Here is a 6382-nt window from a genome sequence, read left to right on the forward strand (position 1 = left end):
TATATATATATATATATTACCAAGCGCTAAATTGTCACAGTTCCCCCCCCTTTTTTTCAAGTGTGACTGAAGCCAGGGGTACGTCTGAGGGCTGTAAGGAGGCCAAGAAACGAGACCACTTCCCACTGTCCGCTGCGTAGAATTCTTCCTGGCATTGAGTAGCACCGTGGTGATGCTATCTGAGAATGAAGTGTCCATGAGATAGCTTGAGCTTGTGGACCTCGTGGAACAGAAGAGCTCCTCCCTCCGCAAGGAGCAAATCCGGCACCTGTGGGAGAGGATAGGAGGTTGGTGAACCAAGGTTGCCTCGGCCACCAGGAGGCGATCAGGATGCATCTTGTGTGGACCCTCATGAGTCTTTGGAACGTCCTCAGCAGCAGTGGCAGAGGGGGGAACATGTATAGGAAGTTGTTGTCCCATGGGTAAAGGAGCCCATCTCCCAAGGCCTTGAGGTCTTGTGCTTCTCTGCAGCAAAACAGGTTGCACTTTGAATTGCACCTGGTGGTGAAGAGGTAGATGTGAGGCGTACCCACTTTTGAAATACGGGATATAGGTAGGTCCAGTTCAGCTCCCAGTCGTAACGCTGAGAGAGACCCCTGCTGAGCAGGTCCGCATGCACATTGGCTTTGCCAGTGATGTGTGAGGCAATGGGAAAAATGTGCAGAGGTATGCACCAGGCCCAAAGGTCTAGAGCCAGGAGGCAGAGACTGTGGGAGACTGTTCTACCCCGTCTGTTGACGTAACTGAGGGCCGTCGTATTGTCAGTCAATACAGTCACGCATTTGCCTGTGAGAAGAGGCTGGAAACATTGGATGGCCAGTTTGATTGCCAAAAGTTCCAGAAGATTTATGTGTTTCCTTGAGGCCAAGGCATCCCACTTGTGACCTTCAGAGAGGCCGTTGAGGTGGGCTCCCCAGCCCCACAGCGAGGCGTTGGTTGTGAGGGTGAGACCAGGAGTGAGGGGATGGAAAGGGACACCCTGCGTCAGGTTGTCTGACCATGTCCACCAGAGAAGGGAGTTGCGTGCCTCCTGTGGCGGAGAGAGACGAACCGATTGGGACATCCATACGGGCTTGAAGTGGTTGACCCGGAGACCAAGGCAACGAAGGACATTGAGGGCCTGGGATATATATTGCATAAGAAGGTCCCCGGAAGGTGCGACCAGAAGCCAGTCGTCTAGATACGGGAACACTGTCAGGCCACAGAGGCGATATGCTACAATGACCACCATCGTCTCGGTGAAGACCTGCGGAGCCGTGCTGAGGCCGAATGGTAGACTCCTGTATTGGTAGTGGCTGCCTCCTATCGCAAACCAGAGGTATTTTCGATGGGAGGGGTGGATGGTTAAATGGAAATAGGCATCCTCAAGGTCGAGAGTGGCCATCCAGCATCCCTGGGACAGGAAAGGCAGAATGACTGGTAGGGATGTCATCTTGAATTTCTGGTAGTGAATATAGGTGTTGAGGCTGCGAAGGTCTAAGATCGGCCTCTGCCCGCTGTCCCTTTTGGGTACTACGAAGTACCGGGATTAAATACAAAGTCCCTGGTGATCTAGAGGCACGGGTTCTATAGCACCTTTTGACAGAAGTGTGGCAACTTATTCGAGGAGGAATGATGACAGGTGAGTGGTGACGACTACCGGTAGAAGTGGGAGTTCCATGAATTTAATGGAATAGCCCTTGGCTAAAATGGAAAGGACCCATTGGTCCGACGTAACGGTGGCCCAGGCCTGCAGATAGGGATGGAGGCAGGTAGGGTCAGAAGAGGTAGACAGGCGGAAGTCAAAGGCCCTGCTTGCTGGGTTTAGGTTGTTTAGGTCTGACAAGTTGCTGTCCAGAGCCGTATCTTTGCCTGGTCGGGTACTGTTGCCTGCTCGTAGACGGAGACCGACTTGGTCTGTAGCCTTCATCCGGTGACGGTTTAGCGTATTGACGCCTGGAGCCGTAATGAGACCAGGAGCGAGGATGAAAGGGCTTAGAGGGGGCAGAAACCCCCAGCGACCTCGAGGCTTTAATGCTCTTATCCATGTCCTGCAGTGTCGAATCAGTGGACGCATGAAAGAGGCCTTGGCCATCGAAAGGTAAGTCCTCTATGTACGCCCTGGTGTCAGCAGGGAGCAAGGTGGTTCTAAGCTAGGAATCCCTACGGAGGGCAACTGCGGATGCCATTGTTTTGGAAAACGTGTCCAAAGCATGTTTGGAAGAATTGATTATTAGTTTAGAAAGCAGCAAGACTTCCTTTTGCAGCTTCCTGGCCTCCTGACGTTTGTCCTCAGGCACCAAGGTCAAAAGGTCGGTAAAGTGCTCCCAGAGCGAGTACTGGTAACGGCCCATACAAGCAATATAATTAGGTATCTTAATTCCGAGAGCTCCAGCTGAGTAGAAACGACAACCAACGGAATCCAACTTCTTGCTCTCCTTATCAGAGGGAGTACCGAGGGTACATTTACTCTTTGAGGTGGGCGACACGACTATAGAGTTGGGCTTAGGGTGGATATGGAGGAATTCAGCCTCCATCTCTTGGACCCGATACATATGATCCAGACATCTGGAAGACACTGGAGCAGAAGATGGCTTATCCTACGGAGCCTTCGTTGCCTGTATAAGGACGGTCAAAATCGGGAGGGCGATCAACATGGAGGTTTCGATCTGTATGACATCGAAGACAGCATCTAACACTGAAGGTTGGGGTTGGACTATCGACAGTCCCAGGGAGTGTGCCATCCTCTTGACCAAATCACCCTACGAAGAAAGATCCTCCGAAGGAGAGATCGGCAGATTGTCTGACACTGTAGGCTTTAGTGAAGGATCCTCAGGTGACTCGGGGCATTCCGAATCATTGGTGCCGGAATTGTAGACGGAGGATCTGTAAGGCGATACTGGTGCTGTAGTAACCGAGGGTCATTTTACTTTAATTGGCAAACACTGTGAACACCTTGAAGATAACAGCCAATATTTTCATCACATGCAGGGATGAAAAATGTCCTTGTCAATGTGAGAAAAACTGAAAGAACTTTGACACACTATGGAATACAGAAACATGAAGATAGGTGCCTTTTTAGCAAAACACCACTGGTAACAGTCACAAATGCACAGGCTTCATGTTTTGGGCCACAGAAATCATTGTCGGGTTTAACAATAAACATGGTCAAGAAATGCTAAGATTATAAAAAGTGCACACTATGAGAATAAGTAAAGGTCTTGAGTCATTGCAGTTGATCTGTTTTTACAAGACCACTATGCATAACAACTCGTTTAAGTTCCTAACATCAGACATATTTAAAGACACAGCTCCTCTGCATATGCTGAATTGCTATCATATACAATTTGCACCTAAACTAACTGCTGAATAGGAAATTTCCTTGGGGCTGGAGGAATTAGGTATAAAACGGCTGCTGTCAGTACTCAATCTGTTGATTTCAGAAGTATGATTATAAAAGGTTTGTGGCTATCAGGACAGCTTTGGAAAGGGGGCAAGTTATGGAAATGATGCCAGTGTGTCAGGAGACACTCTGGACTTCCCCCTAAACTCTATGACAATACAACATAGTTTGGGGGGAAATTGCAGAGCATCACTTGACAGGCTGACATCATGCCCAGGTTTTTACCCACTGGTGGACTTCTTGATGGCACCTGGTATTTTTGGCCACTGTGTGACAGAGTGTTGGACTGGATGGGCCATTGGCCTGATCCGTTGGCTTCTCTTTATGTTCTTATCATTACCGCCCCCCACATTTCTCCTGCCAGACAAAAGTCAAGGCCGATGTAAGGACCGATCCACCAGGAGGCTCCCACCCAAAGTGGGTGAATGGTAAGCTTGGTTGCTACCAGTGTTCCCTCTAAGCCGAGTTACTGTGAGCTGGCTCACAGTTTTGTAGCCTCCGGCTCACACTTTCTTGTCTTAGCTCAGGAAGGGATGGCTCCAGAGCAAACTCATTTATGCAGTAGCCAAATGGCTCACTCACAGCTTTAATGCCAGCAGCTCACAAAGTTGAATTTTTGCTCACAGGACTCCACAGCTTAGAGGGAACATTGGTTGCTACCACTGATATTTTTATTTATGCTGCTTTTCATATTTCAAAATATGCCCTGAAAACTATGAACTATGTCACTGTACTGAATTTTAGTGACATCTAAGTTTTCACCAAGTTTCCTTATACAGGTTCCTCATGATTTCATTCTTAAACATATAACTGTTGCTGAATTCTAGAACCTTTACCTTGTTATTGTAATTGGGGGGAATTGAATGCTTTCCTTTTTAAAGGTTTATTACAGAATTTTATTGTAGGGGTAACATTTCTTGGCTCTTTTGTCACCACATGGAATCCATTATAAGTCAAGCCCACAAAGCTTGGAACAGTCTTGTTGCAGACTTGCCTCAGCTCTCCTTGCCAAAAGTCTCCCCCTTTCCAAAATCCAGTCAGTTTAACAGATTGAGCCTCAACCCACTAGGAACTTCATTTCCCACAAGGCAGTTACCACTAATGCAGAGGTACCCAAATCTTTGAAATGAGGCCTGCATAAGCCCCACCACCCTGAGCTCCCTGCCATTGCCACCACCCTTGGTAAGCTTTTTGTGGAAAGGGAGTTTCCACATATGCATTACCATCACAAGCACTCAAAGCACTCATGAGGAAAAAGTTGTCAGAGAAAGCAGGGTAAAACCAAGCTAAAAAGAAAGAAACAAATCCATGAAGGAACAGAAGCAGTAGACTAAGGCCAGCTACATAAAGAGTGCAAAACAGTAATAATTAATTCTTTTGGGTTAATGTAGTACAGCTCCAATTGTAATTCAATAATGTTCCTCAGATATCAGATTTTGGGAAATGTCAGTGTAAAAGAAGACAGCATGCTGACTTCCTTATACTACTATCCACACTTTAATTAGCACCTTATTGCTTCTCTTAAGGAATCAATGACATCACGCTATAATGGACGTAAAGTTTACCATGAACTAAAATCTTACCTTCATCTCCAAATAATTAAGGCACCTCCAAACAATTAAGGCCCCTCCGAATGTACACATAAAAATGAACACCGTTGCAAATGAGAACTCTGTACTCACTAGATATTACATAATTTAGTGACAAGCCTTTTTCGAACTTAAATTCTGACTATACAAATTGTTTTTAAAAGAGCCTTACAAATCTAGGCGGAGAAACGGGTAGGTTAAGACTACTCAATGAAACATCCAACCCATTCTGTGCACAGGCTACAAGCCGCAGAGCCACAAAATATTCCTGCAGAAGAGAAAGAAGTTATTAACATAGTACTGCTTTGGTCTCCAAAGTATTTTTAGGAACAAAAAATAAATTCCAATATGTCAAACAAAAAGTCTTTCCCCACACTTCCAGTGTAATGGGATCTGAAGTACTCCCTGCTTTCCAAGAACTGCCATCATGCTAATTAACACGTAGCCCTGAAGATTCAGGGGAACTTCAGGAACAGATTCTAGTACAATACCAGCTGCTGCACCTGGAGAAATACAGGACTCTCACTAACAGAACTGTTCCCAGGGAACTGAAGAATTCAGAACAATCACTTGGCCTTACAGGTCTTGTTGCCACTAATCACTTGGCATTGTATGCACTTTCAACTACAAACCAACACTGATAATCTGAGCAGTGGGCCCTACACAAACTTTGCCACTCAAGGTGCTAAGTGATGGCTCAGGGCTGAAAGCACATGACTGGCTTTCAGCCTCAAGATGCAGCTGCCCAGGAGACTGGCAGCTTCCCCCAGAAAGCACAGAGCCCAGGGTTGCAGAGGATGGTAAATATGCTATCCTGCAGCCCACTGCTGATCTCTTAACCACAGTTAAGAGACTGAGAATATTACACCTACATAAACCTTAACAAATTCCCTTACTTTTCTTCATTTTCAGTTAGTAATTAAGCGTAGTTGCTATGTTACTTTAATACAGCACCAAAGATTCCCAGTTCTTAAAATGTTTTCTATAAACCAGAATTTGTAAAACAATGCATCAAACATGTCTCAATAATAAATCATGATCAGAGCAAAAGAAAATCATGTATCTCTCCCAAGCAAGGTTGCCAACAGGTCTGGAGAAAAATGTCCTATCCCTTTATGGCAGGTGAAACTTTTCACAGTGTGGAGGAAAACAACATTTCCTTGTAAATCTAATCCCACTGGGCTTCTATTAAAGTGACAGGACATTATTTTCCCTTTCCAGGCAGTTAGCAATCCTGCTCCCAAGTCTTTCATTTGGCCAGGGGGTAGAGAGACGTGGGAAAAGATGAGAAGGTGGCATAGTACTGAGGAAATAGGAACTGGAATGCAGAAAATATCCCTGCTTGTGCTTTGCTCCTTTCCTTCCTGCAGCAAAGTGATATACATGAACACTGGAGGGAGCGATACAGAGA

General features: G+C 46.0%; 1 protein-coding gene across 1 annotated transcript in view; it reads right to left on the reverse strand.

Annotated features, from left to right (window-relative positions):
* EPS15 (epidermal growth factor receptor pathway substrate 15) overlaps nucleotides 1-6382 on the reverse strand; it is a 115624-nt gene that overhangs the window by 84143 nt on the left and 25099 nt on the right. The gene's annotated exons all lie outside the window — the stretch shown is intronic.

The sequence above is a fragment of the Gekko japonicus genome, unplaced genomic scaffold (genome assembly GCF_001447785.1).
Source record: "Gekko japonicus isolate JY-2015 unplaced genomic scaffold, Gekko_japonicus_V1.1 scaffold664, whole genome shotgun sequence".
NCBI lineage: Eukaryota > Metazoa > Chordata > Lepidosauria > Squamata > Gekkonidae > Gekko > Gekko japonicus.